The sequence below is a fragment of the Mus caroli genome, unplaced genomic scaffold (genome assembly GCF_978045245.1).
Source record: "Mus caroli unplaced genomic scaffold, Mus_caroli_1 scaffold_8, whole genome shotgun sequence".
Classification (NCBI taxonomy): Eukaryota; Metazoa; Chordata; class Mammalia; order Rodentia; family Muridae; genus Mus; species Mus caroli.
This window is the reverse complement of record NW_028227263.1, coordinates 137004305-137025380: the sequence shown is the minus strand read 5'-3', so window position 1 is coordinate 137025380 and position 21076 is coordinate 137004305. Positions and strand designations below refer to the sequence as shown.

General features: G+C 38.8%; 1 pseudogene; it reads left to right on the top strand.

Moving 5' to 3' along the window:
- LOC147003683 (uncharacterized) overlaps positions 1-21076 on the top strand; it is a 90924-nt pseudogene that overhangs the window by 57525 nt on the left and 12323 nt on the right.

Below are 21076 nucleotides of genomic sequence, written 5' to 3'. Positions count from 1 at the left end.
AAAATCAACAAGATAGATAAACCCTTAGCCAGACTAACTAGAGGGCACAGGGAAAGTATTCTAATTAACAAAATCAGAAATGAAAAAGGAGACATAACAACAGATCCTGAAGACATCCAAAACACCACCAGATCCTTCTACCAAAGGCTATACTCAACAAAACTGGAGAACCTGGACGAAATGGAGAAGTTCCTAGACAGATACCAGGTACCAAAGTTGAACCAAGATCAGGTTAATGATCTAAACAACCCTATATCCCCCAAAGAAATAGAAGCAGTCATTAATAGTCTCCTAACCAAAATAAGCCCAGGACCAGATGGGTTTAGTACAGAGTTCTATCAGACCTTCAAAGAAGATCTAATCCCAGTTCTTCACAAACTATTCCACAAAATAGAAACAGAAGGTACTCTAACCAACTCATTCTATGAAGCCACAATTACTCTGATACCTAAACCACAAAAAGACCCAACAAAGATAGAAAACTTCAGACCAATATCCCTTATGAATATTGATGCAAAAATACTCAATAAAGTTCTTGCTAACCGAATCCAAGAACACATCAAAACAATCATCCATCCTGACCAAGTAGGTTTCATCCCAGGGATGCAGGGATGGTTCAATATACAGAAATCCATCAACGTAATCCAGTATATAAACAAACTCAAAGACAAAAACCACATGGTCATCTCGTTAGATGCAGAAAAAGCATTTGACAAGATCCAACACCCATTCATGATAAAAGTCTTGGAAAGATCAGGAATTCAAGGCCCATACCTAAACATGATAAAAGCAATCTACAGCAAACCAGTAGCCAACATCAAAGTAAATGGTGAGAAGCTTGAAGCAATCCCTCTAAAATCAGGGACTAGACAGGCTGTACACTTTCTCCATACCTATTCAACATTGTACTTGAAGTCCTAGCCAGAGCAATTCGACAACAAAAGGAGATCAAAGGGATACAAATTGGAAAAGATGAAGTCAAAATATCACTTTTTGCAGATGATATGATAGTATATATAAGTGACCCTACAAATTACACCAGAGAACTCCTAAACCTGATAAACAGCTTCGGTGAAGTAGCTGGATATAAAATTAACTCAAACAAATCAATGGCCTTTCTCTACACAAAGAATAAACAGGCTGAGAAAGAAATTAGGGAAACAACACCCTTCTCAATAGTCACAAATAATATAAAATATCTTGGCGTGACTCTAACTAAGGAAGTGAAAGATCTGTATAATAAGAACTTCAAGTCTCTGAAGAAAGAAATTCTAGAAGATCTCAGAAGATGGAAAGATCTTCCATGCTCATGGATTGGCAGGATCAATATTTTAAAAATGGCTATCTTGCCAAAAGCAATCTACAGATTCAATGCAATCCCCATCAAAATTCCAACTCAATTCTTCAACGAATTAGAAAGTGCAATCTGCAAATTCATCTGGAATAACAAAAAACCTAGGATAGCAAAAACTCTTCTCAAGGATAAAAGAACCTCTGGTGGAATCACCATGCCAGACCTAAAGCTTTACTACAGAGCAATTGTGATAAAAACTGCATGGTACTGGTATAGTGACAGACAAATAGACCAATGGAATAGAATTGAAGACCCAGAAATGAACCCACACACCTATGGTCACTTGATCTTCGACAAGGGAGCTAAAAACATCCAGTGGAAGAAAGACAGCATTTTCAACAAATGGTGCTGGCACAACTGGTTGTTAACATGTAGAAGAATGCGAATCGATCCATTCCTATCTCCTTGTACTAAGGTCAAGTCTAAGTGGATCAAGGAACTTCACATAAAACCAGAGACACTGAAACTTATAGAGGAGAAAGTGGGGAAAAGCCTTGAAGATATGGACACAGGGGAAAAATTCTTGAATAGAACAGCAATGGCTTGTGCTGTAAGATCGAGAATTGACAAGTGGGACCTCATGAAACTGCAAAGCTTCTGCAAGGCAAAAGACACCATCAATAAGACAAAAAAACCACCATCAGATTGGGAAAGGATCTTTACCTATCCTAAATCAGATAAGGGTCTAATATCCAATATATATAAGGAACTCAAGAAGGTGGACTCCAGAAAGTCAAATAACCCAATTAAAAAATGGGGCTCAGAATTGAACAAAGAATTCTCACCTGAAGAATACCAAATGGCAGAGAAGCACCTGAAAAAATGTTCAACATCATTAATCATCAGGGAAATGCAAATCAAAACAACCCTGAGATTCCACCTCACACCAGTCAGAATGGCTAAGATCAAAAATTCAGGTGACAACAGATGCTGGCGGGGATGTGGAGAAAGAGGAACACTCCTCCATTGTTGGTGGGATTGCAAGCTTGTACAACCACTCTGGAAATCAGTCTGGCGGTTCCTCAGACAATTGGACATAGTACTACTGGAGGATCCAGCAATACCTCTCCTGGGCATATATCCAGAAGATGTCCCAACCGGTAAAAAGGACACATGCTCCACTATGTTCATAGAAGCCCTATTTATAATAGCCAGAAGCTGGAAAGAACCCAGATGTCCCTCAACAGAGGAATGGATACAGAAATTATGGTACATTTACACAATGGAGTACTACTCAGCTATTAAAAAGAATGAATTTATGAAATTCCTAGCCAAATGGATGGACCTGGAGGGCATCATCTTGAGGGAGGTAACACAATCACAAAGGAACTCACACAATATGTATTCACTGATAAGTGGATATTAGCCCAAAACTTAGGATACCCAAGATATAAGATACAATTTGCTAAACGCATGAAACTCAAGAAGAATGAAGACGAAAATGTGGACACTGTGCCCCTTCTTAGAATTGGGAACAAAACACCCAGGGAAGGAGTTATAGAGACAAAGTTCGGAGCTGTGATGAAAGGATGGACCATCTAGAGACTGCCGTATCCAGGGATCCATCCCATAATCAGCTTCTAAACGCTACACCATTGCATACACTAGCAAGATTTTGCTGAAAGGACCCAAAGATAGCTGTCTCTTGTGAGACTATGCAGGGGCCTAGCAAACACAGGAGTGGATGCTCACAGTCAGCTATTGGATGTATCACAGGGCTCCCAATGGAGAAGCTAGAGAAAGTACCCAAGGAGCTAAAGGGATCTGCAACCCTATAGTTGGAACAACATGATGAACTAACCAGTACCCCGGAGCTCTTGTCTCTAGCTGCATATGTATCGAAAGATGGCCTAGTCGGCCATCACTGGAAAGAGAGGCCCATTGGACTTGCAAACTTTATATGCCCCAATATAGGGGAATGCCAGGGCCAAAAGAATGGGAATGGGAGGGTAGGGAAGTGGGGGGCGGTATGGGGGACTTTTGGGATAGCATTGGAAATGTAATTGAGGAAAATATGTAATAAAAAAAAAGAAATGTAGAAAAAAAAAAACAAATGTGGGGTAAAGAACTAAATAAAGAATTTTTTACTGAGGAATTTTGAGTGGGCAGGAAGCACCTAAAGAAATGTTCATCATCCTCAGTTATCAAGGAAATACAAATAAAAATGACCCTGTGATTCTACCACATACCAGACAGAATGGCTAAGATCAAAAACTCAGGTGACAGCAGGCACTGGGAAGGATGTGCAGAATGAGGAACACTCCTCCATTTCACGAAGATTGTAAGCAGGTACAACCACTCTGGAAATCATTCTGATGGTTCCTCAGAGAATTGGAAATAGTCCTACTTGAGGAACCTGCCATAGCAATACTGGGCATATAACAAAAAGATGCTCTTACATAAAACAGGGACACATCCTATACATATAACAAGGACACATCTTCCACTATGTTCATAGCAGCCTTATTTATAATACCCTGAAGCTGGAAACAAACAAGATGTCCCTCAAAAGAAGAATAGATACAGAAAATGTGGTACATTTACACAGTGAAGTACTACACAGCTGCTAAAAACAATGAATTCATGAAATTCCCAGGCAAATGGATGGAACTAGAAAATGTCATCCTGAGTGAGGTAACACAGTCACAAAAGAAAACACATGGTATATACTCACTGATAAGTGGGTATTAGGTAAAAAGTTTGGAATACCGATGATACAACTTACAGACCATACAAAGCTTAAGAAGTAGGAAGACCATGTGTGGATGCTTCAGTCCAATTTAGTAGTGGAAGCAAAATAATCACTGGAGGTAGAGAATGCAATGGATTTGGGAGAAAGAGAGAAGGGGAGAAGAAAAAACAGACAAGATTAAGTGTGAGGGGAGATGAGGAAGATATACAAGTGGTCAATAAATTAAAGAGAGGTGTGAAGCAATGGGAGGTGGAAAAATGGTGGTAGCCAACATAAAGTCCCTGATGCCAGGAAAGCAAATGGCTCTCAGGACAAAACTGGGATGACAATAGCTGAAATGCCCAACCAAGGCGAGAGAGCAGTACAAACCATATCCAGATGTTAGGAATGGCCACCAGTTGAGGGCTGGATCCACCCCACCCCTTCTCAGAATTTTAACCCAGAATTTCTCCTGTCTAAAGGAAGCACAGGGAAAAAGAGTAGAGCAGAAACTGAAGGAAAGGCCATCCAGAGACTGTCTGACCTGGGGATCCATTTCATATGCAGTCACCAATCCCAGTCACTATTGCTGATATCAAGAAGTGCTTGCTTACAGGAAACTGTTATGGATGTCTCCTGAAAGACAATATGAGAACCTTACAGATACAGATACAAATGTTTGCAGGGAACCACTGAATGTGCACAGGAACTCCAGTGAAGGAGATAAAGAAATGCTAAAGGAGCTGAAGGGGTTTGCAAACCCATAGGAAGAAAAATGATGCCAACCATCCAGACACCCCAGAACTCCTAGGAACTAAAACACCAACCAAATAATACACATGGAGAGTCCCATGCCTCCAGATGCATATATAACAGAAGGGGGGCTTATCTGGAATCAATGGGAGGGGAGGAACTAAGTCCTGTGAAGGCTTGATGCTATTGCTTAATAAAAAGTTAGAGCAGTAGGGTGGGAGTGGGTGGATGGGTGGGCATACACTTTCATAAAATCAGAAGGGAGGGGATTGTGCTGTGGGGTTTTGAATGGGAAACTTGGAATGAGGATAACATTTGAAATGCAAAGAAATAAAATAACCAATAATTATTAATAAAATATGCATATACATAAAAATAAAATAAATGAATAAACCTAGAAGTAAAAAACTGAAGAGAGTGAGAAATTATTTGTCTAAAAAGGCATAAAGGAATTGGGAAGGCATAAAGGAATAAAGGAAATGTGAAGCCTATAGTTAGAAAATTTAAAGAAAAATAACATTCTTGAGTTGCAAATTGAGCATGACACAGAATGTCTTGTAGAGAGAAGAAGGTGGATTGAATGGAGGAATGAGTCAGCAGCAAGATGTCAACAGACATGGGTCATGGAGGTACAGATACCAGCAAAGTACATGCTACATTTGTGTCAAAGTGCCACAATGAATCACTCAATAATGTACGGTAATTTCTAGGAAATAATAATTATTTTTATGTTCAATAAATCATATTTAAAATTCTATAGCTATTATAATTTGTTTCCCCAAAGCTTAATTATTTATTCTCAAGGTTATGTTATTATAATACAATAGATGATTCTAAACTAGAAAAGTTCCATTAAAATGACACATACAGAATGTTTATTACATATACAGTTTTAAAGAGATAGGCAAGTTAATTATATAAACTCTATAAATAAATAGCCCCAGTTACTGTAAATATTCATTTATTTTTTATTTTTATTTTTATTATTTTAATTAGGTATTTATTTCATTTACATTTCCAATGCTAGCCCAAAATTTCCCCCACACGATCCCCACCAACTCCCACACCCATCCACTCCCACTTCTTGCCCCTGGCGTTCCCCTGTACAGAGGTATATAAAGTTTGCACAACCAATGGGCCTCTCATTCCGCTGATGGCTGACTAGGCCATCTTCTGGTACATATGCAACTAGAGAAACGAGCTCCAGGGGGTACTGGTTAGTTCATATTGTAGTTCCACCTATAGGGTTGCAGATCCCCCCAGCTCCTTGGGTACTTTCTCTAGCTCCTCCATTAGGGGCCCTGTGATCCATCCAATAGATGACTGTGAGCATCCACTTCTGTGTTTGCTAGACCCCGGCATAGTCTCACAAGACACAGTTATATCTGGGTCCTTTCAGCAAAAATTTGCTAGTCTATGCAATGGTGTCAGCGTTTGGAAGAAAATTATGGGATGGATTCCAGGATATGGCAGTCTCTAGATGGTCCAGCCTTTCATCTCAGCCCCAAACTGTGTCTCTGTAACTCTTTCTCCGGGTGTTTTTTCCCAATTTTAAGAAGGGGCAAAGTGTCCACACTTTGATCTTCGATCTTTTTGAGTTTTATGTGCTTCAAAAATTAAAATTGGGGCTCACCTAAACAAAGAATTCTCACCTCAGGAATACCAAATGGCTGAGGAGCAATTGAAAAAAATGTTCATCACCCTTAATCATCAGGGAAATGCAAATCAAAACAACCCTGAGATTCCACCTCACACTAGTCAGAATGGCTAAGATTAAAAATTCAGGTGACAGCAGATGCTGACAAGGATGTCAGGGAATGAGGAACACTCTTCCATTGTTGGTGACATTGCAAGCTTATACAACCATCTTGAATCAGACTGGCGGTTCCTCAGAATATTGGACATAGTACTAACAGAGGATCCTGCAGTACCTCTCCTGAGAATATATCCAGATGTTCCAACTGGTAAGAAGGACACATGTTCCACGATGTTCATAGCAGCCTTATTTATAATAGCCAGAAGCTGGAAAGAACCCAGATGCCCCTCAACAGAGGAATGGATACAGAAAATGTGGAACATTTACACAATGGAGTACTACTCAGCTATTAAAAATAATGAATTTATGAAATTCCTAGGCAAATGTATGGACCTGGAGGGCATCATTCTGAGTGAGGTAACCCAATTACAAAAGAACTCACACAATATGTAGTCACTGATAAGTGGATATTATCCCAGAAACATAGAACACCCGAGATATAAGATACAATTTGGGAAATAATAATTATTAAACAAATAAAAATTACCAAATCTGAACAACTGAAAATTTCATTTGCACACTTGAAAAAGAAATTTCCTCTGATTTTTTTTTGTTTGTTTTTGTTGTTGTTGTTTTTCCAGACAGGGCTTCTCTGAATAGCCTTGGCTTTCCTGGAACTCACTTTGTAGACCAGGCTGTCCTCAAACTCGGAAACTACCTGTCTCTGTCTTCCGACTGCTGGGATTAAAGGTGTGCACCACCACGCCCAGCCCTCCTCTGTATTCTTATGAAAGATTGCTTTATTATAAATAATTCCTCTAGATACAACTCTCTGTACTCTGAATTTATCAGAGATTCAGAAGTCATACACAGGAAAAACAGTGACTTTTATATAATGCAGAAATATACAATGCAAAATACTCAACTTGTTTGTGTCATTCAAACATAAAATGGGGCATATCATCACCCAAACTGATGAACTGTCTATATAAACTCTGCCTGTTTCCAGTCCAAATCCAATGAAACAGGTTCATGGGTGTACAATATTCAGTAAACGCTCATATTGTCACTGTTGACTCTAGATTGCAACCAAATATACATGGGTAGAAAGAATGTATAGAAAAAGATAACACATTGAACCACAGTGTCCCGTCACAGTCACTATTTGTTTCTAAGATATTTAGAAACACATATATATATAGAATATATGTGTCAGCATAAGCTATTAAGTCGAGAAAAAATTGAGCACATGGGAGGGAGATAATGGCTTGGAATTCAAATATTAACATGAATTTTTCATTAATAATTAATTTTTGGAAGGTAGGGTGACTTTTTGTTTTATTGGAAATAAAGAACAAAGCATGGCATATTTTCTGGGTCTTGTTGAGCCTTTCAAACTCAATCTTTACCATGTAAATTAACTGTGGATATGTGAAGAATGTATGATTTCAGATAGAGCTGGATTACCTATTCTTGGGATTTGATCTGTTTATAGATTCTCAAGATAATGGAAGCACAGGTCTTGATTAGATATTCTTATCTGCACTTCTGTGACATAGTCCACACTCTACATGGTCTGTGGATCTCAGTGAGACTGCATCTGCATGACGTGGACTGTGTGATACAGTGTCCCCTATGTCCTCAGTAGCTCCATATTTGCTAGTACTGGATGTGTCACTAAGAATCTGATTCAATCCACTGACGTCATTTCTAACTGTGCTCACATAATCAGATTGTTGAAACTTTCCAAGGAACAAATTTGAACACAGGGACTTCCTTCCACAGATTCACAAACATGAATGATATCATGGAGACTGAGAAAGAATTATCCTCCTAAGTATTTACATACTTGTGTTTATTGCATGGTCTGTGGACACCAGTTGCAGAGCCCCAGGGAAGAAAGTTTTTAAGTTTCTTCCAGGGCTCAGGAGAAACCTAAAAATAAAATGAATCATGAATATGCAATAAACATCTCCTTTGCCTAAAGAAATAAAAGCTGGTAGACTCTTCCGGCCTGACCAGCACGCGGGTAGCTAGAGCGCACGGTCAGCTGACACCCGCCAGCTACTCACGACACCCCGACACCCGCCACAGGATTTTGAGACTTCTGGTGAGTGGAACACAGCTTCAGCTCCAGTCCAATCACGCGGGACCTGAGACTGCTTTGGTTGGGGAGGCAGAAATCTGGCCTGAGTAGGGCCACAAGCCTCTTCCAGTCAGACCAGCACCGGGGTAGCTAGGGCGCAGGGTCGGCTGACACTCACCAACTGCCCACAACACCCGCCACAGGATCTTAAGACTTCTGGTAAGTGGAAACAGCTTCTGCTCCAATCCAATTGCGTGCGGGACCTGAGACTGCATTAGTTAGGGAAGCAGAAAACTGGCCTGAGTAGGGCCACAAGCCTCTTCCGGCCTGACCAGCATCGGGGTAGCTAGAGCACAGGGTCGGCTGACACCCGCCAGATACCCACGACAACCACTACAGGATTTAGAGACTTCTGGTGAGTAGAACACAGAGTCTGCTCCAATCTTTAAACAGTGACAATGATAACAACTAACCCCAGAGATTACCAGATGGCAAAAGGTAAACGTAATAATCTTACTAACAGAAACCAAGACCACTCACCATGATCAGAACCCAGCACCCCCACTTCGCCCAGTCCAAGGCACCCCAACACACCGAAAAAGCTAGACACAGATCTAAAAGCATATCTCATGATGATGGTAGAGGACATCAAGAAGGATTTTAATAACTCACTTAAAAAATTACAGGAGAACATGGCTAAAGAGTTACAAGTCCTTAAAAAAAAACAGGATAACACAATCAAACAGGTAGAATTCCTTAAAGAAAAACAGGATAACACAATCAAACAGGTAGAAGTCCTTAAAGAAAAACAGGAAAACACATCCAAACAGATGATGGAAATGAACAAAACCATACTACACCTAAAAAGGGAAGTAGACACAATAAAGAAAATCCAAAATAAGGCAACACTGGAGATAGAAACCCTAGGAAAGAAATCTGGAACCATAGATACGAGGATCAGCAACAGAATACAAGAGATGGAAGAGAGAAACTCAGGTGCAGAAGATTCCATAGAGAACATCAGCACAACAATCAAGGAAAATGTAAAACGCAAAAAGATCCTAACTCAAAACATCCAAGAAATACAGGACACAATGAGAAGACCAAACCTACGGATAATAGGAGTGGATGAGGATGAAGATTTTCAACTCAAAGGACCAGCAAACATCTTCAACAAAATTATAGAAGGAAACTTCCCAAATCTAAAGAAAGAGATGCCCATGAACATACAAGAAGCCTACAGAACTCCAAATAGACTGGACCAGAAAAGAAATACCTCCCAACACATAATAATCAGAACAACAAATGCACTAAATAAAGATAGAATACTAAAAGCAGTAAGATAAAAAGGCCAAGTAACATATAAAGGCAAGCCTATCAGAATTACACCAGATTTTTCACCAGAGACTATGAAAGCCAGAAGATCCTGGACAGATGTTATACAGACACTAAAAGAACACAAATTCCAGCCCAGGCCACTATACCCAGTCAAACTCTCAATTAACATAGATGGAGAAACCAAAGTATTCCACGACAAAACTAAATTCACACATTATCTCTCCACGAATCCAGCCCTTCAAAGGATAATAACAGAAAAAAAAAATACAAGGACAGGAACCACGCCCTAGAAACAACAAGAAGGTAATCCCTCAACAAACCTAAAAGAAGACAGCCACAAGAACAGAATGCCAACTTTAACAACAAAAATAACAGGAAACAACAATTACTTTTCCTTAATATCTCTTAATATCAATGGACTCAACTCCCCAATTAAAAGACATAGACTAACAAACTGGCTACACAAACAAGACTCAACATTTTGCTGCTTACAGGAAACTCATCTCAGAGAAAAAGACACTACCTCAGAATGAAAGGCTGGAAAACAATTTTCCAAGCAAATGGTATGAAGAAACAAGCTGGAGTGCCATTCTAATATCTGATAAGATTGACTTCCAACCCAAAGTCATCAAAAAAGACAGGGAGGGACACTTCATACTCATCAAAGTTAAAATCCTCCAAGAGGAAATATCAATCATAAATATCTATGCTCCAAATACAAAAGCAGCCACATTCATTAAAGAAACTTTAGTAAATCTCAAAGCACACATTGCACCTCATACAATAATAGTGGGAGACTTCAACACACCACTTTCAAAAATAGACAGATCATGGAAACAGAAACTAAAAAGGGACACAGTGAAACTAACAGAAGTTATGAATCAAATGGATATGGCAGATATCTACAGAACATTCTATCCTAAAATAAAAGGATATACCTTCTACTCAGCACCAAAATTGACCACATATTTGGTCACAAAACAGGCCTCAACAGATACAAAAATATTGAAACTGTTCCATACATCCTATCAGATCACCATGGACTAAGGCTGATCTTCAATAACAAAATAAATAATAGAAAACCAACCTTCACGTGGAAACTGAACAACACTCTTCTCAATGATACCTTGGTCAAGGAAGGAATAAAGAAAGAAATTAAGGACTTTTTAGAGTTCAATGAAAATGAAGCCACAACATACCCAAAATTATGGGACACAATGAAAGCATTCCTAAGAGGAAAACTCATAGCTCTGAGTGCCTCCAAAAAGAAACTAGAGAGAGCACACATTAGCAGCTTGACAACACACCTAAAAGCACTAGAACAAAAGGAAGCAAAATCACACAAGAGGAGTAGACGGCAGGAAATAATCAAACTCAGGGGCGAAATCAACCAAGTGGAAACAAGAAGAACTATTCAAAGAATCAACCAATCAAGGAGCTGGTTCTTCGAGAAAATCAACAATATAGATAAACCCTTAGCCAGACTCACTAGAGGGCAGAGGGAAAGCATCCTAATTAACAAAATCAGAAATGAAAAAGGAGACATAACAACAGATCCTGAAGACATCCAAAACACCATCAGATCCTTCTACCAAAGGCTATACTAAACAAAACTGGAGAACCTGGATGAAATGGAGAAGTTCTTAGACAGATACCACGTACCAAAGTTGAATCAAGATCAGGTTAATGATCTAAACAGCCCTATATCCGTCAAAGAAATAGAAGCAGTCATTAATAGTCTCCCAACCAAAAAAAGCCCAGGACAAGATGGGTTTAGTGCAGAGTTCTATCAGACTTTCAAAGAAGATCTAATCCCAGTTCTTCACAAACTATTCCACAAAATAGAAACAGAAGGTACTCTACACAACTCATTCTATGAAGCCACAATTGCTCTGATACCTAAACCACAAAAAGACCTAACAAAGATAGAAAACTTCAGACCAATATCCCTTATGTATATTGATGCAAAAATCCTCAATAAAATTCTTCCTAAACGAATCCAAGAACATTTCAAAACAATCATCCAACCTGACCAAGTAGGTTTCTTCCCAGGGTTGCAGGGATGGTTCAATATACGGAAATCCATCAACGTAATCCAGTATATAAACAAACTCAAAGACAAAAACCACATGGTCATCTCGTTAGATGCAGAAAAAGCATTTGACAAGATCCAACACCCATTCATGATAAAAGTCTTGGAAAGATCAGGAATTCAAGGCCCATACCTAAACATGATAAAAGCAATCTACAGCAAACCAGTAGCCAACATCAAAGTAAATGGTGAGAAGCTTGAAGCAATCCCTCTAAAATCAGGGACTAGACAGGCTGTACACTTTCTCCATACCTATTCAACATTGTACTTGAAGTCCTAGCCAGAGCAATTCGACAACAAAAGGAGATCAAAGGGATACAAATTGGAAAAGATGAAGTCAAAATATCACTTTTTGCAGATGATATGATAGTATATATAAGTGACCCTAAAAATTCCATCAGAGAACTCCCAAACCTGATAAACAGCTTCGGTGAAGTAGCTGGATATAAAATTAACTCAAACAAATCAATGGCCTTTCTCTACACAAAGAATAAACAGGCTGAGAAAGAAATTAGGGAAACAACACCCTTCTCAATAGTCACAAATAATATAAAATATCTTGGTGTGACTCTAACTAAGGAAGTGAAAGATCTGTACAATAAAAACTTCAAGTCTCTGAAGAAAGAAATTAAAGAAGATCTCAGAATATGGAAAGATCTCCCATGCTCATGGATTGGCAGGATCAACATTGTAAAAATGGCTATCTTGCCAAAAGCAATCTACACATTCAATGCAATCCCCATCAAAATTCCAACTCAATTCTTCAACGAATTAGAAAGTGCAATCTGCAAATTCATCTGGAATAACAAAAAACCTAGGATAGCAAAAACTCTTCTCAAGGATAAAAGAACCTCTGATGGAATCACCATGCCGGACCTAAAGCTCTGCTACAGAGCAATTGTGATAAAAACTGCGTGGTACTGGTATAGTGACAGACAATAGACCAATCGAATAGAATTGAAGACCCAGAAATGAACCCACACACCGACGTTCACTTGATCTTCGACAAGGGAGCTAAAACCATCCAGTGGAAGAAAGACAGCATTTTCAACAAATGGTGCTGGCACAACTGGTTGTTAACATGGAGAAGAATGTGAATCGATCCATTCCTATCTCCTTGTACTAAGTCAAATCTAAGTGGATCAAGGAACTTCACATAAAACCAGAGACACTGAAACTTATAGAGGAGAAAGTGGGGAAAAGCCTTGAAGATATGGGCACAGAGGAAAAATTCTTGACTAGAACAGCAATGGCTTGTGCTGTAAGATCGAGAATTGACAAGTGGGACCTCATGAAACTGCCAAGCTTCTGCAAGGGAAAAGACACCATCAATAAGACAAAAAAAACCACCAACAGATTGGGAAAGGATCTTTACCTATCCTAAATCAGATAAGGGACTAATATCCAATATATATAAAGAACTCAAGAAGGTGGACTCCAGAAAGGCAAATAACCCCATTAAAAATGGTGCTCAGTACTGAACAAAGAATTCTCACCTGAGGAATACCGAATGGCAGAGAAGCACCTGAAAAAATGTTCAACATACTTAATCATCAGGGAAATGAAAATCAAAACAACCCTGAGATTCCACCTCGCACAAGTCAGAATGGCTAAGATCAAAAATTCAGGTGACAGCAGATGCTGGCAAGGATGTGGATAAAGAGGAACACTCCTCCATTGTTGTTGGAATGCAAGCTTGTACAACCACTCTGGAAATCAGTCTCGCGGTTCCTCAGAAAATTGGACATAGTACTACTGGAGGATCCAGCAATACCTCTCCTGGGCATATATCCAGAAGATGTCCCAACCAGTAAGAAGGACACATGCTCCACTATGTTCATAGCAGCCCTATTTATAATAGCCAGAAGCTGGAAAACAACCCAGATGTCCATCAACAGAGGAATGGATACAGAAATTATGGTACATTTACACAATGGAGTACTACTCAGCTATTAAAAAGAATGAATTTATGAAATTCCTAGCCAAATGGATGGACCTGGAGGGCATCATCTTGAGGGAGGTAACACAATCACAAAGGAACTCACACATATGTATTCACTGATAAGTGGATATTAGCCCAAAACTTAGGATACCCAAGATATAAGATTCAATTTGCTAAAAGCATGAAACTCAAGAAGAATGAAGACCAAAATGTGGACACTGTGCCCCTTCTTAGAATTGGGAACAAAACACCCATGGAAGGAGTTACAGAGACAAAGTTTCGAGCTGTGATGGAACGATGGACCATCTAGAGACTGCCATATCCAGGGATCCATCCCATAATCAGCTTCTAAACGCTGACACCATTGCATACACTAGCAAGATTTTGCTGAAAGGACCCAAATATAGCTGTCTCTTGTGAGACTATGGCGGGGCCTAGCAAACACAGGAGTGGATGCTCACAGTCAGCTATTGGATGTATCACAGGGCTCCCAATGGAGAAGCTAGAGAAAGTACCCAAGGAGCTAAAGGGATCTGCAACCCTATAGTTGGAACAACATGATGAACTAAGCAGTACCCTGGAGCTCTTGTCTCTAGCTGCATATGTATCCAAAGATGGCCTAGTCCGCCATCACTGAAAAGAGAGGCCCATTGGACTTGCAAACTTTATATGCCCCTTTACAGGGGAACGCCAGGGCCAAAAAGGGGGAGAGGATGGTTAGGGGATTGAGGGGGTGGGTATGGGAGACTTTTGGGATAGCATTGGAAATGTAAACTAGGAAAATACCTAATGAAAAAAAGGAAAAAAATAGATCAAAGTATTTGTAAAAATATAAACTAGATTTTGCAGCCTAAAATTGTTAGCAAAAAATTGCATTAGAAAAACTCTTCTTACTATATACCCAGGTAATTTTGGTGCAAAATAATTGGGATTCATAAGTTGTACATCTTGAGGAAAATATATAGAAATGAAGTTAGATTGAATGGTATTTTGTCATCCTTAAGAAGTGATTATAATGTTTTAAAAATCTTCATGTGGAAAAAATATGGAAGAATGAGGTACTGGAACCTCATAACTCCTCCTTCTTAGAAAAGTTCACGTGTGAAGTTCTAATCTTGTATCTTAGAATGTGGAAGCAAAAGAAAAAAACAAGATAAAAAATAGCAATAAATTCTACAGAGTATATAACAATATTATATACTGATAATAATATAATAATTTAAATTAATTACATTAATAATATCATCATATTAATAAAGAAAATTACTTATTACAGGTATAGCACTATGGGTGTGAAATTTTTTGCCAGGGATGTATGTCAATTTAAATTCTGTCTTTTAATAGTTAGTCATAAACTTACAGGTAGTCAAATGACTAACTCCACAGACTGGATTGGAGCTTTTCATCCTTTCTAGTACCACTGAAATGTCAAGAATGGGAATGGGAGTGTAGGGAAGTGGGGGGCGGTATGGGGGACTTTTGGGATAGCATTGGAAATGTAATTGAGGAAAATATGTAATAAAAAAAAAAGAAAAAAAATCTTAACCTGAGGTTGTTTAGATCTTCAGTAAGAACAAATCTCATATCTATGAAATTCATATTTCATGAATAAGAAAAATAATAAAGAAAAAGAAAAAAGAAAATAATTAACTAAATAATATCAGGTTGTAGTTTTCACATACAGCTCAATATCAGCACTTTTTCCTAAATTACTAGACACTCAGATACTATGCAATATTTCTTCAATGCATTTCCAATATTCATTTCTGGCCATTAAATAATGGACATTGTAAAATGTCAATCAGGGGCCTGGCGATGGTGGCACACACCTTTAATCGCAGCACTTGGGAAGCAGAGGCAGGTGGATTTCTGAGTTTGAGGCCAGCCTGGTCTACAAAGTGAGTTCCAGGAAAGCCAGGGCTACACAGAGAAACCCTGCCTCAAAACACACAAACACACAAAAATATATATGTCATTCAGATTGTGTTAATAAAATGAGCTTATTGAAATCTTAAAGTGCTAATCTAAAACATAAAAGAACCTTCTAAAACTCATTATCAATATGTGTCTGATTTTCTCAGATGCCATCCTCTGTGTGCAGTACAGATTGTAGTCCTGGATTCAGAAGATTATGGAAGGAGGGAATGGCAGCCTGCTGTTTTGTTTGCAGTCCCTGCCCTGAAAATGAAATTTCTAATGAGACAAGTGAGTGTTTGCTACTCTGATAAATCCTGAAGATATGTATTTCTCTTGCATCACCCTGGAATAATGAAATCAGCTAAAAGGCAACTGCAGATATAAAGTATATTACTTATCAAATTTACTACTTTTAGGCATAGATTTTTTTCTTCATTTTTTAAGACAGGGTTACTCTGTGTAGCCCTCACTGTCATGGACCTCACTCTGTAGACCAGGCTGGCCTCGAACTCAGAAATCCACCTGGCTCTGCCTCCCAAGTGCTGGGAGTAAAGGCGTGTGCCACCACGTCCAGCTTTAAATTTACTTCTTGTAGATACAAAAATCCTTAACAAAATCTTGCAAAAGCAAACAAACATGCCTGGTGCATTGACCCACATATTGGCTCATTGAAAATTAATGGTAGATTATATTTCACAAAGAAAATACTTTAGAAAATATAACTGCAATATGCAGAAATACTGCACAAGATTTTCCAAACAGTTATTCTATTATACAACTATATGTACATTTAGATTTTAGTGACAAATTTTGTTAGTATTGATTTAGTCATAGTTCATGAATCGATCTATCCTAAATATGATTGTGCACACCATGTACATATAAGAGACCATGAAAAACTGAATATTGTATTGAATCTACTGGAATAGATCATGAGACTACTAGGTGCAAAATCCATGTTCTCTGTAAGATTAATATAGAAGACAAAAGTATTTGCAAATTTATGAAAAATGCTAAGTATGCGATATTAAGAGGGCCATGTTCAAAACCAGATGTAGTAAGAATCCAGGATGTAGGGGATAAGAGTTGACCTATGAATTGGAATATACCATGAGACTCATATTCAGTATATTACATTCTACACCCATTGTTAAGATAATTTTTAGGGCTGGCAAAATGCAATAAGTTTATGGTTACCTTTTCAAATATTTTGCCTTTCCTTCTACATAATGAATTAAAATTCTTAAAAGACATATTATGTCTGTGAGACACTTAAACAGTTAAATCATTTGTTGCTAAGGCTTACAGTTTGAGTTTATTCCCATGATGCATGGAGTAAAACCAAGCAATCTACTAACGTCTCTTTTTAGTTTGTTTCTTTTGTTTTGTTTTGTTTTGTTTTGTTTTGTTTTGTTTTGTTGTGTTTTGTTTTGTTTTGTTTTGTTTTGGAAGATCATTCTTTTTTTTATTACGTATTTTCCTCAATTACATCTCCAATGCTATCGCAAAAGTCCCCATAACCTCCCCTCACTTCTCTATCCACCCATTCCCATTCCCATTTTTTTTTTTTTTGGCCCTGGCAGTCCCCTGTACTATGGCATATAAAGCTTGTGTGTTCAATGGGACTCTCTTTCCAGTAATGGCCGACTAGGCCATCTTTTGATACATATGCAGCTAGTGTCAAGAGCTCCGGGGTACTGGTTAGTTCATAATGTTGGTCCACCTATAGGGTTGCAGATACCTTTAGCTACTTGGGTACTTTCTCTAGCTCCTTCATTGGGAGCCCTGTGATCCATCCAATAGCAGACTGAGAGCATCCACTTCTGAGTTTGCTAGGCCCGAGCATAGTCTCACAAGATACAGCTATATCTGGGTCCTTTCAACAAAATCATGCTAGTGTATGCAATGGTGTCAGCGTTTGGAAGCTGATTATTGGATGGATTCCCGGATATGGCAGTCTCTAGATGTCCATCCTTTCATCTCAGCTCCAAACTTTGTCTCTGTAACTCCTTCCATGTGTGTTTTGTTCCCAATTCTAAGAAGGGGCACAGTGTCCACACTTTGGTCCTCATTCTTCTTGAGTTTCATGCGTTTAGCAAATTGTATCTTATATATTGGGTATCCTAAGTTTTGGGCTAATATCCACTTATCAGTTAGTGCATATTATGTGAATTCCTTTTTGATTATGTTACCTCACACAGGTTGATGCCCTCCAGGTTCATCCATTTGCCTAGGAATTTCATAAATTCATTCTTTTTAATAGTTGAGTAGTACTCCATTGTGTAAATGTACCACATATTCTGTATCCATTCCTCTGTTGTGGGACATCTGGGTTCTTTCCAGCTTCTGGCTATTATAAATAAGGCTGCTATGAACATAGTGGAGCATGTGTCCTTCTTCCCGGTTGGGACTACTTCTGGATATATGCCCAGGAGAGGTATTGCTGGATCCTCCAGTAGTACTATGTCCAATTTACTAAGGAACCACCAGTATGATTTCCAGAGTGCTTGTACAAGCTTGCAATCCCCCCAACAAGGGAGGAGTGTTCCTCTTTCTCCACATCCTTGCCAGCATCTGCTGTCACCTGAATTTTTGATCTTAGCCATTCTGACTGATGTGAGGTAGAATCTCAGGGTTGTTTTGATTTGCATTTCCCTGATGATTAAGGATGTTGAACATTTTTTCAGGTGCTTCTCTGCCGTTCGGTATTCCTCTTTGTTCAGTTCTGAGCCCCATTTTTTTAATAAGCTTATTTGATTTTCTGGAGTCCAACTTCTTGAGTTCTTTATATATATTGGATATTAGTCCCCTATCTGATTTAAGATAAAGATCCTTTCCCAATCTCTTGGTTGTCTTTTTGTCTTATTGACAGTGTCTTTTGCCTTGCAGAGCTTTGCAGTTGCATGAGGTCCCATTTGTCAATTCTAGATCTTAATGTGCAAGCCATTGCTGTTCTAGTCAGGAAGTTTTCCCCTGTGCCCATACCTTCAAGGCTTTTCCACACTTTCTCCTCTAAGCCAGAAGAGCCTGGACAGATGGTATACAGACACTAAGTTGTCTTTTGAAGTCATACATTTTAACATATACTGTGCTTGAAACGAAATTTAAAGTATACGAAATTGTTTTACACGTAAAAGACATTAATATGTACATCAAAATTAAATACAAAAATTCAATAAAATATTTTATTGCATTAATTGCTTATGTGTCTGGAGTGGATAACACATATACATGTGCACATACAAGCAAATAATACTGCTGTCATTAAATTTATATTTACTTGTGAGATATCTGTCATGGATACTGGGATCTGAACTCAGATTCTCTGGTAGAACAACATAATCTATTTATAGCTAATCCAACTTTTTAGGCTCTTAGGCAACTTATCAAATAATATCTGTCCACAAATGCATTGTTGAGGACAAGAATTCTGAAAACCAAGGAAGCACACCAACATTCTCTGAATTGACTTGGGAATTAAGTGCAATTACAATCACTGTTCATGTTGTTACCATGTTGGGGATTACCATTTTAGAATGGAGTATAATTGCTTAACACAAAGCCCCCGGGTTACCACTCTTTCTAGACGATTCCTCTGTTACGTTGCTCATTCTGTTTCTCAACACTGATTTCATCCTTGATTCTCATAAGAATGGAGGTGAGACAAGAATTAAAGTGCTCAGCTTTCCATATGAAGAAGGAATCACGATGAAAGATCTTTTAGTACAAAGTATCTACAGAGATATTTTTTCCTTCAGTGCTAAATTAGTGCACCTCATGAACAATAACCAGAACATTGGATTAATTATTGCCAGGTGACGAAACCTCTTAGGGCTTATTTCATTAATATTTTCTACTATTCAAACATAAACATTATATTTCCTCTCATATTCCACCTTCTTTCTATGACTTAAGACAGGAATCACTTAAATATAATAATGCAATATCTACACTCACATGAACTCACACATATAAGTATGTACATATACATACAGCCTACCTGTTCAATTTTGTGTTGTTTCTGTGTCAATAAGTTTAAACTAGTAAATTCTCAAGTAGCTGTTATACATCTTTTCCCAGTAGAAGTCAGAGTCTCAATGTGTCATAGGGAATGAATTCAAAAAATAATCAGTGATCTCACAAAACAGTGAGTATCGGGTTTTGTATTTATAAAATATACCCAGCCACATTGTAGTTTATGAATGTATCTTCTCTGAATTAAATAATCTACTTGATGTTAACATAGGATCAAAAAATGGCTTAGGAAATCTTTGCTTTCTGATAACTTTAATTTTTATTTATTTTTTACCTTTCATATTCCATTCCCCATCCCCCCATACACCGACTGAATACTCCACATCCCCCACCTGCTCCCAACACAACCTGCCTTCACGTTGAACCCCCATCCCCCACACCAACTTATAAGAAATAAAAGTAGGCCTGGGAAAAGAGGAGGGAGTGTGGACCCGTGTCCCGCTAGAGTTCCACTTATGCCCTGGACAGGCAGACATGGGAGGGCTGCCAGACACTATCCATTCAGCTCTGGATGGGCATCCAAGCCTCTGACTCATTCAACAGGGGATGGACAAGGGGAAGCTCAACCTGGGGTCCTTCGGACAACACCCAGTACCCCCGGGTTATGAGAGAGAGGGAAGAGGGAAGACAGGTTCCCACACTAGCAAGAGTGAACACAGCCTTGATGATCAGAGATTGTCTATGCTTTTAGAGCTTTATTGTAGAAAGGCCAGGGGAAAGAAACAATGTAGGAGAGAGAAAGGGGGAGTTAGAAAAAAGAGAGAGTAAGAGGGAGAGAGGGAGAAGAGAATAAGAGTAAGAGAACAAAGGAGGAGAGAGAGAGAGAGAGAGAGAGAGAGAGAGAGAGAGAGAGAGAGAGAGAGAGAGAGAGAGGAGTGGCCAATCAGCCCCTTTAAAAATATGCTATCGTTTCTGTTGCTAGGTAACTGGAGAGGAATTTAGCCTGAAGATCAAAACCTTGGGATATTGCCTACATGGCTTCTAGTCTTGTTTCTCTTGTGGGGGCTGTAGTGGAAGGTAACTTAGGCAGGAGCCAGAGTTCCAGGACCATGAGAGAACTCCTCCCCTCCTATGTACGTAAATTATGACCACCAAGTCCCAGGGTTCAGCATCTGAGCTCGACTGGAGACCA